The 22495-nt window shown below is 37.0% G+C and overlaps 1 long non-coding RNA gene and 2 pseudogenes across 1 annotated transcript in view; 1 reads left to right on the top strand and 2 right to left on the bottom strand.

Annotated features, from left to right (window-relative positions):
* LOC123790406 (uncharacterized) overlaps nt 1-22495 on the bottom strand; it is a 299132-nt gene that overhangs the window by 69374 nt on the left and 207263 nt on the right. The window lies entirely within an intron of this gene.
* On the top strand, nt 13176-13612 carry LOC148110137 (small ribosomal subunit protein uS15 pseudogene; annotated as a pseudogene).
* On the bottom strand, nt 14731-15763 carry LOC148110136 (glyceraldehyde-3-phosphate dehydrogenase pseudogene; annotated as a pseudogene).

The raw sequence follows: 22495 nt of genomic DNA, 5'->3' as shown, positions 1-22495 counted from the left end.
CCGAGCAGGACTGTCTGAAGCATATCAGATATTTTAGCTCTTGCATCAGTAAAAGCAAGACTGACAGGCAGAGTTGAGAGGAATGGCAATGTCTTTATTCCAAAGGCTTATAGATGCTGGGTCTTCTACCACCTTTTAGATGGGAGTTTGAATCAAAATTATTTAAGTGGTTCGGCATACTAGATGTGTGAGCAATATGAGGGAAGAGCACATCTGTATGCTACAGACACACATATGCACACACACACTGCAGGGGTATTTGTGCGCATATAAAGTTACACCCATTCATAACAGAAAAAAATACCTACTTCACAATTGGAACTTTTTTTCAATAGGGAATAGTCTTAGGGGAAAAAATCTGCCCACAAATTACATTGCAACTTCCCTATTCAGTGACATTATTTTAAAAACCTAAGCTATCATTTGAATTCTATATTGAAATACAACTTTTGTGAATTCTAAAGCAAAAGAGAGCATCATAGCTCTGGGGACAGAGAATGCTACCTAATTTTTCTGTGTTTTATTGAAGATAATACTCTAGTGACTTTCAAGAGAAAACACTTAAAAATAATAAATTGAAGTTCACTGCATCTTATTAATTTGTTTTGCAAGGACAGTGGGATCTGTTGCATTAAATTATTCATTAAATACATCTGACTTTACTCACTTTGCTTTGTATATATATTATTTCTAAGGACATTATCCCTTTAATTATTAAAATATCCCCTGTGAGATTCATAGTAATTATTATCACCCTGAAATCATTATACAGAATGCAAAAAAAATTGCAGGTAAATAGAAGATGATAATTCCTCCTCTTGTAACATCAAGACTACAGCAGCTCAGGAACTGTAATCACTCAAGATTGGGACATTCCACTAAAAACCTGGACAGTTTTTCAGAACATCAAAAAACTGCATGATGAAGTATAATGGAGCTATGGTTGGCGCATAGACCAGTTAGCCTACGGACTCTGAAAATCTACATTTCTTGTTTTACGTTCTTTTATTAACACTCCTACAGTCTCTTCACTGGCATGCCAGCCACTCTGTCTCCAATACCACTATTTCATACACAGGTACACCTGAAGGGTACCTCTGACAGTGGAGAGCTCAAAGATTAGTCTAGATGGAGAAAAGGAGAGAATCAGTTGCTTAGGAGATGTTCTAGGTTTGAAATTCCCATAAGGTAAAGACAAAGGGTACCTAAGATTTTTGTTTCAGTCATCCTACCAGAGGCAGAAAATGAGATGAACTTCTAGAAAACAGTCTATCAAAGACTGGGGAAGAGTTCACCTGACAAGAACATCCCTTTGCAAATCCTTATGTACTATTGATAGGGACATAAACTGCTATAGCCACTATGGAAAACAATATGGGGGCCCCTCAAAAAAATGAAAAATATACCTACCACATGGATGAGCAAACGTACTTCTGGGTTTATATGCAAAGAAAATGAAATCAAGATCTCAAAGACATATGTGTATTCCCATGTTCAATGCAGCATTATTCATAGTAACGGTCAAGATATGGAAACAACATAAGTGCCCATCAATGGATGAATGGACAAAGAAATGTGGCATATACACAGAGAGAGATATGAGAGAGGGATATATAGGCATAATGCTAAGTTAAATAAGTCAGAAAGACAGAAGGACAAATACTGTATGGTATCACTTATGTATGGAATCTAAAAATGCTGAACTGGTAGAAATACAAAGTAGAATGGGGGTTACCGGAGGCTAGGGGTGGGGGTATAAGGTAAATGTTGGTCAAAGGGCAAAAACTTCCAGTTAGAGATGAATAAGGTCTCAGGATCTGATGCACAGTGTTGTGATTTTAGTTAACAGTACCTATTGTATATTTGAAAATTCTAAGAAATAAATCTTAAATGTTCTTGCTACGAAAAAGAAATGGTGACCTGTGATATGATGGAGGTGTTAGCTAACGCTACAGTGATAATCATATTGTAATACACCAGCGCATGTAAACCTTAAACTAACACAATGTTACATGTCAATTACATTTTAACAAAGCTGGTGGGGGGGATGGCGGAGAAGGAACATGCCATTGCCACTTTTCCTTTACGGAAACCGATGTTAAATGGAAGGTACAAGATCAATAAATCCTAGCATTCAATGATTCTAGGATTTCCAACACACTACCTCTTTATATCAGTCCAGCCTTACTTAAATTCATTTTCACATCAGTGTTACAGACATTTTACTTAAAAGAGGAAATTATACATTGGGTAAGAAACAATTAAAGGATCTCATTTATATTTATATTGATAACAAAATATGGTCGTATAAGAAAAGGGAGATCCTAAAATATTATCAAATAATTTTATACAAAGCTGGAGTGTTGGGAAGATGGTGGTTGCAAGACAGAAAATGTTATTTCCAATTTTCCACACTTTTCCTCTATTATGTCTTCAAATTTTTTGACTTCTAAATAAGCTTTCAAAACTTCTACTTTCATCCAGTCAATTCAATTTCTCAAAATCAATTCATGTACCGTTTCAAAATAAGAAAAAGATTAATATGACAGGTTCTATTTTACACCTTAGCTATTTGTTGTAATTTTAGCTTATCTGTGAAAGAGGCAATATCTAGACGACGTTACTAATAACCACACATAAAATTTATTAGCTTTTAAATCTCTACACTTAGGGGCACCTGGCTGGCTCAGTCAGTGGAGTGTGCAACCCTTGATCTCAGGGTTGTGAGTTTGAGCCCCACACTGGACATAGAAATTACTTTAAATTAAAATCATAAATAAATAAATACATAAATACATAAACATGTAGAGTTTCCTCTCCCTGAAAGGAGCTGATGAACAATTAAACAACACCCATGGAGATGGAGGATATGGTCACTTTGGGAGGAACACTGATGCTGGGTATCCGGGATGAGGATAATGTTTCCAACTCCGGGAAAGTGGGCACAGGGACTTGACATTGAAACAAATATTAACTCTCTATGATTCATATAGTGAATTCATAGAGTGAATACAGTGAATAGGTATAGTCTGAACTCTTCATTATCCTGTTCTTCAGGAACAGGTAAAAATATTTTGATATTTTCCTTAATTCTCCCCAGAGGGGAATTTTTAAAATAATTATTATTCACATTTAGTGCTCCTCTGTCCACAGAGGTGCAAAGGGAAAATGCTACAGGAAAGTACAGCCTAGACTTTCAGTGAGAGTCACATCTTTTCTTAATTTCCCTTTAGGTCATAAATTCCTTGAGAACAGGAATAATATCTTTTCCATTCCTGTAAAATCCCTCAGGTAATAGCACAATGTCTTCCTCTCAGTGGATACATCTCTTCCAGTTCAGGGATTTTTTTCAGAATCTTAAAAATATTTTCTTTTACTACAACTATAATCATTCCTTCCCTTCAATGTTGAGAAACAAATGTAATTTTAAAGTTTCTTTTACAGGGATTTTGAGAGAAAATGAAAGATAATCAATGCAGAAACAATAGGTATAAGACTATGTAGAGTAATCCACCCTCTTCTTTGTGATTCTCAATAGAATCCTAGACTTTTTATTCCTTCCCTTCTCCCCCCTCAAGAAAGAAAGAAAAAGAGAAAAGGAAGAGGGGAAAAGGAAGAGATTGTTTCCACTTATGCCTTTTCTGTTTGAGTGATAAGGGTCGATGAACCCAGAAGGAGCACATCTTATAACTGTTAACGTAACTTTTTCATGGATCTAAAATTTAGAGTTGATGCCTCTGGACCCAGAGTCCTTTCCTGGCGGGGGCGAGGGGTCTGTATATATTTGTAAGGAACTAAAACACCCTCAGATAGAACAAGTTGAATCAACATTCCCACTTTCAGAAAATACACACATGAAGAACTATAGCAAAATGTTTGAATTATAAACTCAGTAGCATGATTTATTTCAAATTCATTAGCTGAAAAGACTACATCATCGTGTCAACAATGTAACTGATGTATTTTGTAACCAAGATTAAGAATTTTGAGTAAGAAAAAAAAAACCACAATGTATTTTCCTTTTTTTCTATTTATGTGTTATCTTTGAAAATAATAAGGATTAAAAAGAACTTTATTGATATAAACCTTAAAATAATTGTTTATCTTGGTGTTTGAATTTCTCATTTCTATTTCATGAAATGAGTAGGATATGATCATCCCAAGAACGGAATTTCAAATTATTTGACATGTTACGACATAGCAAATTTAAGATTGCCAAATGAAAAAAAAAAAAAAAAGAGCAACATACAAGACAGATCTCATATCAGAAAAAGCATGCTGAATATAAATGAGACAGAGAAGGACATGTGGCACAGCCAAACCGTGATAAAGCACTTAGAAACACACGTGCACTTTACCGTTAACTACAGACAATGCAGCCCCCAGTATGACAGTCTTAATGCATCTAGAATCACTCATTAAGCCAAGAAGTAGCTCATTCTGGTCATAAAATCCTCGACAGTGGGAACAACGTCTTTTTCACGTCACATAAAATCCCCCCACGAATAACATCAACCTCTGACAATAGCATTATTGTTGTCAATAACTTTATGTGAATTATCTCATTCAATTTCATAAGAACTCCATAAGGCATTACTTAAACCCACTTTAGAGATGAGGAAATACACTTCAAGAGGATAAATAATTTCTCCAAGATAACACAGAGTGTCAGGGCTGGGATTCCACATCCAGACATTCTGAGTCCCAAGCCCCCAGTGTTTGACATAAGTATATTTCGTTCCTCAAATGCAAAAGCACTCTTCTTGGTTTGCCGACGATTTGCCACCTTCTGGCTCCTTCCTCACATTGTGGGAGATGAAGAGAGAAAATGAGAGCGAGAGAGACAGAAACAGAGAGATCTTGTGTTTCTTCCGCTTTTTATAAGGCATGAATTCCATCATGAAGGCCCCACCCTCATGAACGAATCTAACTCTAATCATCTCTCAAAGGCCCCACCTCCAAAGAACAACACACTGGGGGTTGGGGCGTCAACAAATGAATTTTGGGGAGACGAATTCAGTCTATAATACTCTCCTTGTTCATTCCGAACATGAAGAAGGGATCTGATCCACACAGAAAAGGATGGGTAAGAAAAAATGGGCTAAAAGCCACTATTTATTGAATACCTAGATAGTGTACTAAACACTTTACATCTATTATCCTTAATCCTCTTGCCAGCTGTGAAAGATAAGACTTTTATGCTTATTTTATGGAAGAGGAAACCGAGTTTCCAGCACATTAAACCTTTTATTAAATTCCCTCATCTAGTAAGCAGTGGATCTGGCATTCAAATGCAAATCTGACTGATTAACTTCTGGGCTTTCTGGTAGAGATGGCCACGAGTTAGGTGAGCCTTCCTCAAACTCCTCAAATCCACGCCACCGGCTTAACCCCTCTTTTCCAGCCCCCACACTGAACCTAGACTGAATGAATATTCTCAAGACAGTAAAAAGTCCTGGTCAGTAGGAAGTGGAGGGTCTAGAACCTCATGGTGACTTACCTTAAACTGCATAAAGAACTTCCGTTGTGGGGCAAACAAACACAACTGCCTACTGGAATGTTCCCTGGGTCCAGAGAACAGTGATTCCACTTCCTTGTAGGACTGCGCTGGCGTAGCTGGCCCTCAGACATGAACAACTGTCTGTAGGGAGGATGAACACTGGGCAGCCAAGCCCCAGCCTCATCTAATGTTCCTGAGTTCCAGACAAGCCCGGGAGCAACAAAGCCTCGGGCGCTTCCAACACTGTCCCCTGGTGTCTGGGAGTCAAAGGTCAGAGGAGACATTCTGAAGAAAGAACATCAGTCATTCCCAGGTATAAATATACTCCTATAGTTGCATCTAAGGGCTAGACTTGCTTAAGAAAAAAAAAAGAAAGAAAGAAAGAAAGAAAGAAAGAAAGAAAGAAAGAAAGAAAGAAAGAAAGAAAGAAAGAAAGAACTTAAACATAATCCATTTGTCAGACTCTCCTCCACCAGCCCCAGTATTCAGCTAACCTGATGGGAAAGTGGTAGGTCCACAGAGCAGAGGGTAACAAGGCTTGCGTAGGCTCTCTCTGACTTGCCACGTATTGCTTTTTTTGCAGCTTCTATACATCAGTTTATAGATTTATAGGATCTTGAATAAGGAATCCTTCCGTGTAGTGGAATGAGACGGTGTGTGACCATCCTTTATGTAATGCTATCTAATGGCAAAGTATTTAAGAGGACTGTCAAATTTAAAGATAGGTTACAGACATATATTTTTTACAAAAAAATACGCATTTCAAATTTGTTTACCTTCCTGTGCTAATAAGTGAATGTCAATGCTAAGACACCTAGAACACTTACCAAAAAAAAAAAAAAAAAAAGCAGGGCTACTGTGTGTCTTAGTAGGTTAAGCATCTGACTCTTGATTCCAGCTCAGGTCAGGATCTCAGGATTGTGAGATCGAGCCCCGCCTCAAGCTCCGCATTGAGCGGGGAATCTGCTTGAGATTTTCTCTCCCTCTTCCCCCCTCTTTTTCTCCTTCTCCCTCACATTCTCAAAAAAAAACAAAACAAAAACAAAAACAAAACAAAACAAAAAACAAAAAACAAAAAACAAACAAAAAAACCCACAACCCACTTACTTGCTCCCTCAAGGTAAAGGTAACATTTTAAACATGAGTGGAAAGAAATGACTACATGCTGAAAGATTTTTAAGGTAGAGACAATTTTGAAAACAGATCTTAGGAAATGGAAACATGTGACTTTCCTGCCAAAATGAAGTAAGCATATTATCTTTTTTGTTTATGTTTCGTTCGTATTTTATGTCTTGTTTATGTATTATGTTTTTTAAAAGCCTCATTTCTTACACTTTTAAAAACTTGGAAACACAGTTTTCTAGGCTGTTGTGTACTCATCTATGCAGAGTTTCACTGGATTTAAACCCTTCAGTAAAAATGTAACAAAGGAAAACCTTTGTGTTAATGGATAAGAACCACCAACTCAATGACATCATGGAACTTGGAAAAGTATCAGATAAATTTCAACAAAACCTATTACTAGATACAAAGAAAGTTATAATTTTACAAATGGAGTCAAGTTTGCACTTTATCCATATGGATCTATTTATCTTTATTAGAAATCTTTTTCAGCTTTGTTTTCATTAAAACCAAGTGTGAAATTAAACTGGACTTACGAGCCAACAGTTGCATCACTGATATAAAAGGAATATTTTCAAAACTATAAAGCACACTCGGTCAAGTTTTGCTCGCTAATAATTATAAATAACAATATGACAAAGATGTACTTCATCAATATTACAATTTAAATACTTAAAAAATAATTGTTGCACAGTCTCTGTATTTCTATTTTTGTACGTTTTATAATAAATATATTAATAGACCACCACATGCACAGATTTTTTTTTTAGAGATTACTTTTTCTAAACTCTGTAGGACCATTGGACTACAAGTCCATTTCTGGAAGAATGGGTAGTAACTGACTTGAGTTTAGTATTCTTGCCACCTTCATGTGAGGGGGCTCTGGGTCAGATATAATCGGATTTAGAGAGTTCTGGAGGAAATTCACATACTTTAATCTGTTACCTCTGCTCTGAATTGTTTTCCTTTAACTATTGGAACTGAAATCCACAAATCGAATCCATTCATATTTGAATGATAACAGAAAGTCTTGTCTCCCATGAACCCAGATGAAACCCAGCATATTCTTAATACTATTCTCCCCAACTCCTCATTTGAAACACCCAAAGTAGCCATCTTGCTGAACATGGGGAAGAAGGACTCTCAAAACACGGTGTGACCCCTATAAGGTAGAACAAATACAATCTCCATTATAAAGAGATGTTTTAAAATAAACTTATGAAAAAATTAAAACTCAACAGTTTAAGGAATGGTCTTCTCAAAGAGGTGGCCAGATCAGCCTCTTCTGCAGTATCTCCAAGGGGTCCTTTTGCTCCGAGTGAAGTTTCCGATCACTCCATCACTTGCCTAGTTCACTGCCTACGGCCACCAACATGTGATATTTCAAAGAAGGGCCTCCCCACCCGTCCACCACAGAATGTTAGCCAAAAGCGTCACACAGTTATTCACCCACAGTGTTGTTAGCAGAGAAAATTGGGGAAAGAAGAATTTCCTCCCTCTCATCTGCAGATAATCATCTTTGTCCTAAAGCATAAATTTTGATTACCCAGATTATTTTAACTTTCAGAGTCACACAGGTTATTAGTGGTAATAAAATCATTCAGCCTTATAAAAATTAAAAAAAAAAAAATTCCAACCACAGTATTTAAGAATCTGACCTCACAGCACATTATCCACCCACGGTGGTAAAGTAATTTTCTCTTTGCTGTCAGGGTGATCCTTTTTTCATTTTTCTAGCTACAATTCAGAAAGAAAACAAAGTGATATGACTGAGTTCACGAGGGCACAAAGTGTTTGCAGTCAAGGAATGGGATTTTCTGTTTGGTTTTGTTTCATTTGTTTTTCTGTGGAAAGCTAACTAGCCTACACGGATATGCCAAAATCAAGAGTTTATTCACACTGTCCTTAAACCCCGCTCAAGTGATCACCTAGCGGAGAGGTGAAGTCCTTTCAACGCAGGTAACTTTGTCCTCACCACCCTGTGACTATGGCTTTGAGACGTATCTCAAGGACTCTGCCCTCATTGTCCTAACGAACCTTCTAGAAACTTTCCTTCCCTCAACTATCCCTGCTAAAATGTGCATTCAAGTTTATGTTTATTTTTAATACTTGTTCATTTCTAATACCTAAGCCTTCAAAAAAAAACCAGTAGGCAAAAGTTACTATTTTCAACAAGGGTCTCACATTTCTGGGAAAATGAATGTTGGCATAGCTATAAAACAGCAGTATTCTTTGTGGATCCATGTCTATCTCTGGAGCGAGGAATCGGGTTTTCAAAGAGCCCAGTGAGGCATGCAGACATCCAAGCAGGCACTTGGAAAAGCACCGTGTTCTAAAAAGCTACAGAACTGTATATATAATATGATTCTGGTGTTGTGTTTTTTTTTTAATTCCACATGCTGAGACTGAGAAACAGGAAACAAAATACTTCTAAATGCTATGAGTAGTGGAATTACATTTTTTTCTCTTTTTCCTATACGCTCCTATGTTTTCCAGAATATCTGCCACAAACTTGCTATTTTTATAACCCAATTTTTTGAAAGCATATGAAGTAGAGGAGAAGACTTTTCTTTCCATTACTGCTGGTCTGAAGCCTATATTATCTGAATTTTAGAATATTTGGTTATGAGAATGATTCCCCCAAATAAATTTGTGTTATATCCAAGAGATAAATTATGTCTGCTTTACATAAATATTTCTTTTAATGAACCATACTGCAAATTGTTTGCATTTACAGTCACTAAATCACCACTCTGCTTTAATTCCTCTTTTCTTGGTCAGACCTAGTCAAGTATTTAACAAAACGAGAATGCTTCACAAAGGATTACCATATATCAATTGCTTCGGACATCTTGTTCAATAGTCTTTGGGGATCGTGACTCTATTTTTCATAATTAAATAACTCCCTACTTACTGCATACTTTCACCAGATAATACATCCTTCTGCCGCCGAGAACAAGTGGGTAATGCTAATATGTTTTCTTCAAGTAAATATGTTAGCAGTTTTGCACGGAGGAGTAGAGTGGGAACCAAAAGAAGACAGAGGGAGCTAATCACTCGTTATATTAGCACATACATCAAGGACGAAGGTATGAAAAGTGTTGGTTTGGATAAGAAAAACAAGAAGAAATTTGCAGAAGTGTTTTGTTTAAGAAAAAATAGTCTATTCAACAGCTGAATTTGAAACAGAGTTTACCAGTTGTTACAGTAAATATATTCAAAGTGAATCATATAACCACTAATTAGGTTTGAATCACTCAAGTGTACATTTGCTGTGACAACAGTTTTCCCTTTACAGATCATCCCCCTGTTTATAAATGAGCTGAAAATTAACATTTCCTGCTTTTGTCAAACTGAAGCATCTTTCAATAGTTCCCAGCAAACATCTGAAGGATTCTTGCATCCTGAGATCATCTGGCCATTATGTTTTCAAGTGTTGTCTCTTTTCAAGAACTGGGTGAGACACACAGAATAAGTGATTGCAGATTCTTTGTAAAATAGCAACAAGAAGACAACAAAAATACCCGACGTAGGAAAGATCATGGGTTACCATTCATGGCAGATGGGAATCAACATAAATTGACAGTGGAAGTTTTCCTTCTGTTTTGCACATGACTAACCACATGTGAAGCCTGAACCCCAGAGAAATTAAAAAAAAAAAAAACAACAAGATTATGTAGCTGTGTTTTTAATACCGTGATTAGTAGTATATCCAGATTTAAACAGATTTTTTTCCCCTTCTAATTGAAATAGTTTCTTAAATAACATCGTTTTAAGAGCATGTGCTGGTTCCGATACCAAACGCAGCCTAATGCCCACTCATTTTCACAAGTATTCATCTCAAAGGGGGACGGTTTTCTGGGTTATTTTAATATAGCATCCCCTAATCACCATCAACCACACTGTGAGATGCTGCTGTCGGGAAGGAAGCAGTGTTTTTCTCCAGGCCTGACAGCTGAAAGTGCTAACTAGAGGAAGAATATTCTCATTCTACTGTGGACTTGGTGCTCTCTACTCTGAAAAATAGAAGTGCTGTTCAGGCCCTGAAATTCACTGCATATTAGGGAACATCTTAAGATCTGTAGCACAGTCTCAGGTCTTGAAGGAGTGAATAAAGTCATGCTTTGTCATAGGATTTACCCAGTTCCCCAAGTGGCACACCCACAGTCAATTGCATAAAGGTCAGTTATCTAGAAGATGTTTCCAACTTATTTTTCTTTTTTTTTTTTTAAAGATTTTATTTATTTATTTAACACAGATAGAGACAGCCAGCGAGAGAGGGAACACAAGCAGGGGCAGTGGGAGAGGAAGAAACAGGCTCATAGCGGAGGAGCCTGATGTGGGGCTCGATCCCATAACGCCGGGATCACGCCCTGAGCCGAAGGCAGACGCCTAACCGCTGTGCCACCCAGGAGCCCCTCCAACTTATTTTTCTGAGCACATTCTTGTCTTCAAGATCTTTCTCATCTCTTATTCTTTGACGTTTTCTTTTCTGTTTTTTTTTTCCTTAAAATTTCTATACTTCCTCATGCTCCCCATAAGCTTTCTGTGATTAAGTAATTCCTCAAGTTGAATTCTTGGCAACACATTATTCTGAAATCCACTCAAAATTGATATACTGAGTTCCTTTTTAAGAGATGGATGGTCCCACTCTTTTGAATCTACTGCCATAGTCATGCCCTGTCACTTCCTAATAATGTTGCCTTCTTCAACATCCTTTGTATCTTACCATCAAGCCCATGCCGTTCCTCATCCATGAAATGTCTTTCACACACCCATCTTCATCTTTCACTGTCAAAATGGCACTCATCTTTCAAGGCCTCGTTCAAATAACACCTTATCTCTGTAGCTCTCCCCTGAATATTTTATTTATAATTACACTATGCTTTGGCTAATAAATAGCCCTTTCTCACCTGGAAAGTTTTCCTCTTTGCCAAGATTCTACAGACACATGGACAGAGAGGTAAAGAAAAAAAGAGATACACACCTAGCTAGCCAAGTCAACTAAACCAACCTTACTAATCAATAAGATGGTCAATGTCAACACTAAAGCACCCTCACAATCAATACCTCTCCCCAGGCACCCATTAGTCAGCATTAGACTCTGTAGTTCTGGGGCTGCTCTCTTATCACCATAAACATCTTGGGGCCTTATTTTTATTTGTAACTCAGCATTTGGTCAATATCTACACCTTACTCAAGGCTTAACAAAAGTATGATGACACTGGCTGAATTTCTCGACTCTAGTTTTTCTTGTTTGTTTCTTTTCGGGTTTTTCATTTGTTTGTTTATTTTTGGTTCTGGTTTTGGTTTTGGGTTTTTTTTTGTGCATATAGGAACATTTCACTGCAAGAATGATTCCAAACAGTAAAACAGGCTTTCAAGAGGGTAGGCGAACCCCCTTATTGGAAATTATTTTCAGTGGCATTGACCATTGATCATTACTATAAAATTTAACTAAGAGCACTGCTGACAAAGGAATTTAATTATGGAAGATTTCTCTTTGACTTCCAAAGCAACAGAAGAATAAGAATGAAGTTTAAGATGCTATGCAAACAAAAAATAATGAGTTTACAAAGGAAAAAGTAATTTGGTACAAAAATTAAACATCAAGCTCTCACAGACTGTGATTCTAAGCATCTCCCCCGCCAAGACTTTACATTTCATTTAAGAAATGACTGTCATGACATTCATCTTTCCTAGACTGAGGTTCAGAGTTGTACTCGTTTATTGAAAAGCAGTCTGTTTAGGAAACGGTCCTCATTCTGATGTTGCTCTTTGAATGATCAGTTTGAGATCATGTTTCACACAGTAGCAACACTAACACAACTGATATTTCTGAGGTTTTTTTAACCATGCAAATTTGGGAAAAGAATCTTTTCAAATGACAGCTTGTTGAGATGTCTTTAGTCAAACAAGCAAACAGACCACCCAAGAAAATGTACTTTTGTATAATAAAGCCTGCCCTTCAGAGTTACATTTCTGAATCAAAGCAACTCGAGCACATGGGGGAAAAAAGAATTATTTTTCTAAAGAAACTATGTATATGATTTTCGTATTCAATTAACCCTCTTTCTAAGTTCATTTGCACAAACAGTACCATTCATTCATTCGAAAATTAGTTATGGCCCTTTCAGGCACTGTGAGTACATACAACTCAAGATAGTCAATCATGGCCAAGTTTTGCTCTGGCCTCATTTAAAGAGTTCAGTGTTAGATTGTTCTATGAATAAAAAAAGAGGCAGATGAGGAACATGAGAGAAAGAAGGGGAAGAGGAAAAATTAGGAGGAGGAAAAGAAGTAAAGAGGAAAAGGAAGGGGACACCTGGCTGGCTCAGTCAGAGGCTCATGAGACTCTTGATCTTGAGGTCATGAGTTCACGCCCCATGTAGGAGGGAGAATTTACTTTGGAAAAATAAAAAATAACAAAATAAAAAGTAAAAGAGGATATAAAAAAAGGAGGAGGAGGAGGAGAAATAATAATATTCAAAGAAGTTATCCATAACTTTTTTTCGGTGCCTGACGGTCGCCATCATGAATCCCATACACACTCCCCGGGAAAGGCCTGTCCCAGCCAGCTCTGCCTTCCCGCCTCAGCGTCCCTACCTGGCTGAAGTTGATGTCTGAGGACGTGAAAGAGCAGATCTACAAACTGGCCAAAAAGGGCCTGGCTCCCTCACAAATCGGTGTGATCCTGAGAGACTCCCATGATGTTGCACAAGTACGTTTTGTGACAGGCAATAAAATCTTGAGAATTCTTAAGTCCAAAGGACTTGTTCCTGATCTTCCTGAGGATCTCTACCATTTGATTAAGAAAGCTGTTGCTGTTGAAAGCATCTTGAGAGGAATAGAAAGGATAAGGATGCTAAATTCCGACTGATTCTGATAGACAGCCGTATTCACCCATTGGCTTGATATTATAAGACCAAACGAGCCCTCCCCTGCAATTGGAAATACAAGTCATCCACAGTCTCCAACCCGGTCACATAGATTTGACTATGTACTCAAGCAATAAAATCATTCCCTAACTAGGAAACAAAAATAAAAGAAGCTAACCATAGAAAGAGAAGTTATCTGTCTTGCTGCTGATTATCACTGATAATCTGTTTTAGAATTAATTAAAGCAATACACACACACACACACACACACACACCTTTTCCTGCAGCTTTGTTAAAACTTATGTAAAACTACAGAAAATCACATATGAAGAAAAAAAAAAAAACTGAAAGAAGCCAAAGAGGAAAATATACCATACCTATAGAAGAACAAAGATAAGAATTGCATCCGACTTGTCCTCAAAAACCATGCAAGCAAGGAGAGTAAAGCGAAATATTTAAAGTGTTGAGAGGGAAAAAACCCGCCAACCTAGAATTCCATACCCTGCAAAAAAATCCTTCAAAAGTAAAAGAGAAATAAAGACTTTCTTAACAAACAAAAACTGAAGGAATTTGTTGCCAATAGAACTGCCTTGTAAGAAATGTTAAAAGAAGTTATTTTGAGTGAGGGAAAGTAATACAGGTCAGAAACTCAAATCTACATAAAATCAGCAAGAACATCACAGAAGGAATAAGTGAAGGTAAAATAAAACATTCAAGATGTTGGTTTTTGCCAGTATGAATGGTCTGAGATGATGCTCTTCTAAACATATGGCATAAAGTATAAATGAAAAAGAAATCCATGAGAATATGAAAGTAAGATCATGCTGTAGAAATAAAGGGTTGGGTTTTTTGATAGGATGTTTACCTATGACTTTCCTTTAGACTGAATATAAAAGTGGAAAGAAGTTTTAAGTCTCTCTCAAGAGTTAAATTTCCATTAATATGTGAAAAATCAGAAAATATTATGATTACTTGAAACAGATAGAAAAAGACATCAGGGACCTCCTTCCCTAACATGCATCTTGGATTTTTTATTTTGTTTTGTTGTTGCTGTTGTTTGGCTGGGTACAGTATACTTTACTGATGGTACATGACAAGGTCAGGCTTCCTAAAATCTTCCCCTTCTTCATGGGGTCTGGGATAGAAACTGTGTAGAGGTTGGGAGATTCTCAGTGTGTTGGGGGAATGGATTGGAGTGAGGTCTCCCCAAAAGCTGAGGGCCTCTCTCTTCCTTTTGCTCTCACTGGAGCTGGTGGTCCAGAGGGCACTTATCCTTGGAGGCCATGTGGACCATAAGGCCAAATTCATTGTCATACCAGGAAATGAGTTTGACAAAGTGGCCATTGAGGGCATTGCCAGCCCCAATGTCAAAGAAGGTGGAAAAGTGGGTGTCACTGCTGAAGTCACAGGAGACAACCTAGTCCTCACTGTACCCCAGGATGCTCTTGAGGGGGGCCTCTGATGCCTGCTTCACCACACTCATAATGTCATCATATTTGGCAGCTTTCTCCAGGCAGCAGGCCGAATCCATGACTGACACCGTGAGGGTGGGGACACAGAAGCCCACGCCATTGAACTTCCCATTCAGCTCAGGGTCAACCTTGCCTACAGCTTTGGTAACACCAAAAAAAAGCAGAAATGATGTTCCAGGCAGCTCTTTGGCCATCACACCATAGCTTCTCAGAGGGACTGTCCACGGTCTTGGGTGGCATGATGGTGTGGACTGTTGTGATGAGTCCCTTCATGATGCCAAAGTTGTCATGGATGACCTTGGCCAGAACGGCCAAGCAACTGGTGGTGCAGGAGGCATTGCTGACAATCTTGAGGGAGTTGTCATACTTCCCATGATCCACACCCATCACAAACATGGGGGCATTAGCAGATGGGGCAGAGATGATGACCCTCTTGCCCCACCCTTCAAGTGAGCCCCAGCCTTCTCTATGGTGGTGAAGACCCTAGTGGACTTTGCAACACACTCAGCACCAGCATCACAACACTTGATGTTGGCAGGATCTCACTCCTAGAAGATGGAGATGGCTATCAATTGATAACAAGTTTCCCATCCTCAGCCTTGACTATGCTGTTGAATTTGCCGTTGGTGGAATCACACTAGAACATGTAGACCATGTAGTTGAGGTCAATGAAGGGGTCATTAGTGGTGACAATATCCACTTTCCCACAGTTAAAAGCCGCCCTGGTGACCAGGCACCCAATTTGGCCAAATCCTTTTACTCTGACCTTCACCATCGTGTCTTGGGGACACAGCTGGGACTGCACCAGAAGATGCAGCTGTTTGTCAAATGAGGAGGAGCAGAGAGCCCAATTTTGTTGATTATAGTTATACTCAGTGGTGTGGAGGTTAGTATTTAACAACCCCCTTCTGTGGGCCAATACGAGCTGTTCCAGCACACTTTCCCCCCTTTAAGACAGAGGTGTTCAGCTTTCATTGTTATTTTGCCTATTGTTACTGACAAAGCCAAAGTTTTTTCAACAATCTATTCTCCAAGAAAATTTCCAGCTTTGATGAACCCCCTTACCAAGTGTAATTTAATTAGAAATTAGAAAGTAAGTCAATGATATTAGTCTACTAAAACAGTGGTTAAGTCCTGGGGATTTTAGACACTTAGACTGAAATCTGATCAGCTCTTAGAAGACATGATTTTGAGCTTGCCAAGTAACCTCTGTAAACCTTTTTTCCCCATCTCTAAATTGAATATAATACCAACCCTGCCTTACTACTGTATAAAAATTAAACTAAATAACCCATAAGGTAACAAATATCCAGTGATGACTATATGTGTACAGCACACAGAACAAAAGAAATCACTCAAATTCCATCACTACTCCTATTCTTTGAGAAGAAAAAGAGTATTTACAGTTATAAACTTCCAAACTAATAGTCTCTCTTGTGTAAAAATGAATTCACTTTCCTGAGTTATTTATAGTGGCACTTTAAATTTATTTCCAAAAGTGAACAAGTACATTTAATTTAAAATTAATAAGACCATTATTGTGTATTCATTAAAATTTCATGTAATTATTGGAAGCATTTATAAGGTTTGCAGTGGACTCATTATATAGAGAGACAGTAATTAAGCCTTAATAAATGGAATTTGAAATAATCATTTATAAAAAGATACTATTGAATTTGAGACCTCTTATTTTAAAATCTATCTATAATATGTATTTACTAGAGGCAAAGTAAGAAATTATATGTTTTGTGACTATTTAAACAAATAGAATTAATTTTAGGAACAATGACAAAGGGTAACTCTTCCAGTCAGAGACAATCTGTTGCCTGCTAGAAAACCATAATGCAATCAGGAGATTCTTCTGACTTTCTTCTCTGCATTTTCTCCTTTTTCAATAATCAAGGTCATTACTTAATGATGTCAACAGAGCCTCCCCTTTCTTCTTGCAAACACTGACAATAAATGGCAGGCTTGTCCATGTGTTGTCACAAAGGTCAGCATGTAATTGACATCACTAATAATACCTGTGTGATTTAATTTGATCTGCAGATCATTGCTCTCATTTTCTTTTTTTCCCTAGTGATTTTTGCAAGGGAAATGGCAATGTTGAAATCTACTTCTTTAAAACATTTGGTCACTTGAATAGCTAAATCATAAATTTCAAGAAGGATCATGAGTATTTCATTTACAATTTTTTCCCCAGCTGCTAGCACAGTGCCTGGTATAAACTAGGGTAGATTTAATAAAGTTTTCTCAAGTGAATGAACGAATGAATGAGTGAATAAAGGAAATAGTGCAAAAATGTCTTTAGAACTTACTAGAATTGCTTGGAGCAGGGCTTTCTGATCTCACAAGTGAGCTCCTTTAATTTTTCTTCATAGTACTTCCTGTAGTTTGAAAATACATGTATATATGTATTTAATTAATTTCTTTAATTAATTAATGACTGCCTCCCCCACTAGATTTTTCTACTTGTAGTAATACTCCCAACTTCCAGGACAGCACCAAGCACAGAGTAGGCACTCAGTAAATACTGATCCAGGAATAAATCCTTCCTATTTAGGTAGCTCTGTGAATTAGTAGACACCAAAGCTCTATTTTAAGATTCTATGCCCCGCTTTATATGATGAGAAAACTCTGCAGTATAAAAGCAAGTCTATTTGATAATATTGATTACATGATGGCATATGCCCCAAGATTTTCAGTTGGCCTTTATACATGGGAAATCTTTAGAGATGGAATTTCATCTCACTTTCTCCAAATGACCATGACATGCAGACCAGCATTTGCATCCCCACTTTTAAAAATACGTAATATATATCCTAAAACATACAACATATTATAAATTGTATTTTACATGCTCCATTTCTCTCCAGCCAAATGACTTCCAGTTATTGGTTCAACTGTTTTATCTTACTTTTGAAGGTGGGACTAGTAATATTATAAAACAAACAAACATGTATCTGATCAGGTCTCAGTGAGCACCACAAAGTTGTCTGCGATTTGTGGTCCATACTAAGCCAAAATATATTCAATATATAGCCCTACATACTGGCAATGTAACCTTCAGGTCTCTTTTTATGCTCCAAGGGAAAATGCTGTGGAAAACTCCCCATTCATGAGCTAATAGGCTTTTTCACATTTTTCCCTCTCTCTTCTCAAAGGCAAGATGATTTCAATCTGAACATTAAGCAGTCTCTTATAAAAATATAAATTAATACAATATGAAGCAACAGTAGCAATAATAATAGCTACCAATTATTAAGGGTCTATTACGTTCCTAGCACTACGCTAAACATTGAAAGTAAACATAAGTCTCATTTTAATATTTTTCTCAAGATCACATAGGTAACAAGGGGGCACAGCTGGTATTTGAACCCACGTCCATAAGAATATAGCAGAGATTCTCAACCTTGACACTTGACATTTTAGGTGAAATAATTCTTTGGTCTAAGTGGGCTGTCCTGTGCCCCTACCCAATGCACGCTAGTGAAACCCCCTCCCAGTTATGACAACCAAAAATGACTCCAGAAATTGTCAAATGTCCCATAGTGGGGTAAAATTTCCCCCACTCCCTGCCTCTTAATGCCCCACCTATCACAACCCATCATCCCCACCCCCATCGAGAACCACTGGAACACAGTGCCCAGTTTCTTTACTATCATTCACTTCCTCTATGAAGAGAGAAGCCTAAGAGTTCAGCATTCAAATTTAACCTATTTTTGTATTACTAAAATTGTAAAAACTGGCTATACATTCATACGTCAATTTAACCAAGCAGATGTCTACCTTTACAAGATATCCTAGGTAAAACAAACTTCACAAAGGAAGGTATTAAGTTATTGTGAAACTTATTTTCCTGGGCATTGTTTGGAAATGCCTCAATTTTAGAAAACCAAAGGGAAAAAAAATGGACAAAAACCAGAGTATAGTGAACTTTTCATTTGCAAGTTGCAAATCTTTAAGGAATTCAAGTAGTTTCCCAGAATTAAACCTACGAGTTAAAAATGAGAAATAGGATTCCATTTACTGTTTGTTTTCCAGTGATTTTTTTGAAGTGGGGTTTACCCTGAAATAAAAGTCAGGAATGTTGTTTCTTCAGGTCACATATTGATGAAGGATAGTTAGAAGTCAACCTTTCCCGTTTAATAGATGACAAAAGCCTGATTGGATGACAGGTCCGTGGAGGGTTAATCAGATTAAAACAGCCCCACAACAAGCCCATAAAAACCCCTAAACTTAGAAACTCCACTGGCAATGCTCTCAGGTCCCCTCCCTCTTTGGGAGCTTTGTCCTATCACTCAATAAACCTTGCTTTGCTGCCCACCACTGGCCTGGTCTACTTCTTTATTCTTCAAAGTGGCATGACCAAGAACCTCGGGCACCAAAGGAAAAAATCCTGTAAGAATATCTTCTATCGCTTTTACCTAAAATCAGAGGATCAAAATTCCAAAGGATTTTTCTAATTGAAGAAATCAATTAAAATGACACCTTGGAATTTTCAATAGTAATTGCTCTATCTTTAATTTAAAAAAAATTAACTTCATTTCTCATACAGAATTACACTGCTGTGTTTTGTTTTTTGCTTTTTTTTTTTTTTTCTTCTTCTTGGCTCTCCTGTTTCCAAGTTTCACTGTAGGTATAAAGATGGATAGCACTGCATAGTCATTTACTTTAAACCACAACTCAGTCACTCGGTATCAGAGACAAAGTAAATTAACCTGCTAACAGGAGTCACCAGCTATTTTGTTCCTAAAGAAGAGTTTATTTATTCTCCTGCTCAATAAAACAAGTTATATGTAAACATCTTTTATCTTCACAACACCAGGACTGATACAACATTCCTCTAAAGTAAATGAACTTGAAAAATTAAATCCCAATAACAGTGAGAATTTTGCTTCTAACCATGATGAAGTAACTGGTATCAATGAAACCTTCTGGGAAAACAACTCCAAAACTGGACAGCATATCTGAGACAACGATTTTCGAGAATTCAACATGTTGAGAAAAGGAGGACAGGCAAAACTGATTCCATGTTTGTTGTAGTTTCCTGCCTACAGACACCTTCTTGACAATGCACAGAAAAGTAGCCCCCAAGCACAGAGTGGTGAGCAAGACAATCTGAGTTGAGGAGAAAAGGTCAGGGTCTGGGTCTGCAGAAACAGCTGACCTTATAAGACAAAGGAGCAAAAGAAGAGAAGGAAGCACAAATCCAAGGCACCAGGTGTCAGGGTGACAGCTTGCCTCAGGCCCTTGGCTGAGAGCAGGGCTGTGGGTGTAAACAGTAAAATGCCACAGGTGGAAGGTGCATAGAGAGACTGTAGCCCCAGCCAAGCCAGAGGCAGGAATGTTACCACGCACATTTGCCATTCCGTGGAGATCCCAAAACGTCACACCTTACAACTCAGGACTATGCCCTAGATTGAAGGTCGTGACCAAGGACTAAGGACAAAATGGAAATAAGGCTAAAACCAAGCCCAACAAGAACAAGAAGATTCACTAATAATTGCCTGTCAAAAGAAGAAAAAGAAAGAAAAAAACACCACTACTCAAAGGAAGACAACATAATCTACTGGCAGGAGGGGTAAGGAATTCTAAATGTGTATAAACCTACCAACAAAGCTCAAAAATACAAAAAGCAAAAATGGACAGAATCAAATCCAAAACTTAGGTGGACACGTTTTAAATAATTAACTTATAATAAAATACAGAGTTAAGGTGTTCATTAGAATTTTAATAATTATGTATACCTACCCCCATTACTGCCACATGTATACACACCAAAAAAAAAAAAAAACTAGGTACAGCACATTTTCGTCAACTCCAAAACTTCCCAATACCCTTTTCTAGTCAAATAGCTACCTCAAACCCAAGTAACCACCCTGATGTCTTTACCATAGCTTAGTTTTGTCTCTGGAGTTCGTGTAAATAGAACCACGTAGCACGTACTCTTCTCGTGTTCAGTTTTGTTTGCATAATATAATAATTAAACATTAAGATTCAAACACCTTGTTGCATATATCCATCGCTTTATGGGTGAACATATCACAGTTTATTCATATTCCTTTTGAAAGACATTTGGGTTGTATCCAGTTTTTGCCTATTACGAAGAAGGCCACTATAAACATTCTTCTGTGAATATGTTTTTATTTCTCTTGAAAAATACCTAAGAATGAAATTGCTGGGTCATAGGAGATTTATGTTTAACTTTATAAGAAACTGACAAATATTGTTCCAAAGTTGTTGTATTGCTTTAACTTTCCATTAAAAAAATGTAGGGGAATTTCACGAGCTCCATATGTTCACCAATACTGGGCATTTTTAGATAAAGATTAGTTATAGACATAGATACAGATATATAGACACACTGTTATTAGATACATAGATATCATTTTTTTTGCTATTCTAATAAATGTGAAACAGTATCTCACTGTGGTTTGAATTTTTTATTTTCTTGGTGAGAAATGATAAACATCTTATTATGTGTTTAATGAATGTTCATATATCATCTTTTGTGAAGTGTCTATTCAAGCAATTTGCTCATTTTTAAAATCTGGGACATTCATGTTCCTGTTATTGAATTTAAAGTGTTCCTTGTACTTTTTTATTCAAGTCAAATGTAGGTGTTGTGACTATTTTTCCCAGTTTCTGGCTTTTATATTAGGTTTTTTTTAATATTAGTTTTACATTTTATATTTATTTATTTCATGATGTCTTTTGATGAAACCCACTTTCTCAATAATTTCATTGAAAGTTTGCACTGTTTATGCATCAACAAGAAATCTTGGACTCCACCAAACTTACAAAGATATTCTCTCTTATTTTATTTTTCTAGCATAAGCTTTACAGTTCTGTTTTAAATGTTTCATAAATTAACCATCACAAATTATTTTATTTTTTTATTGAAATACAATTAACATATTACATTAGTTTCAGACATATAATATAATGATTCAATAATTCTATATATTGCCCAGTGTTCATCAAGATAAGTGTATGCTTAATCTCCTTTATCCATTTCACTCTTCCCCCACCCACCTCCTCCCTGGCAACCACCAGTTTGTTCTCTTTATTAAGAATCTGTTTCTTCATTTGTCTCTTTTTCTTTCTTTGTTTGTTCATTTGAAAGTTTCTTAAATTCCATGTGAGTGAAATCATATAGCATTTGTCTTTCTCTGACTGAGTTATTTTGCTTAGCATGATACTCTTTAGCTCCATCCATGTTGTTGCAAATGGCAAGATTTCATTCTTTTCTATGGTTGAGTAATATTCCCCTGTGTATATATACCACATCTTCTTTATCCATTCATCTATGAATGGACACCTAGTTTGCTTCCATGGCTTGGCTATTGTAAATATGCTACTATAAACATAGGGGCACATGTATTATTTTGAATTGATGTTTTCGTTGTGTTTGGGTAAATACCCAATAGTTGTAGAATTACTGGATCGTATGGTAATTCTACTTTTAATTTTTTGAGGAAACTCCATACTGTTTCCCACATTAGCTGCATCAATTTAC

Source organism: Ursus americanus, chromosome 5, assembly GCF_024610735.1.
Source record: "Ursus americanus isolate L20-20 chromosome 5, mUrsAme1.1.p, whole genome shotgun sequence".
NCBI lineage: Eukaryota > Metazoa > Chordata > Mammalia > Carnivora > Ursidae > Ursus > Ursus americanus.
Note: the sequence above shows the minus strand (reverse complement) of the source record. Positions and strands in the feature narration are given on the sequence as shown.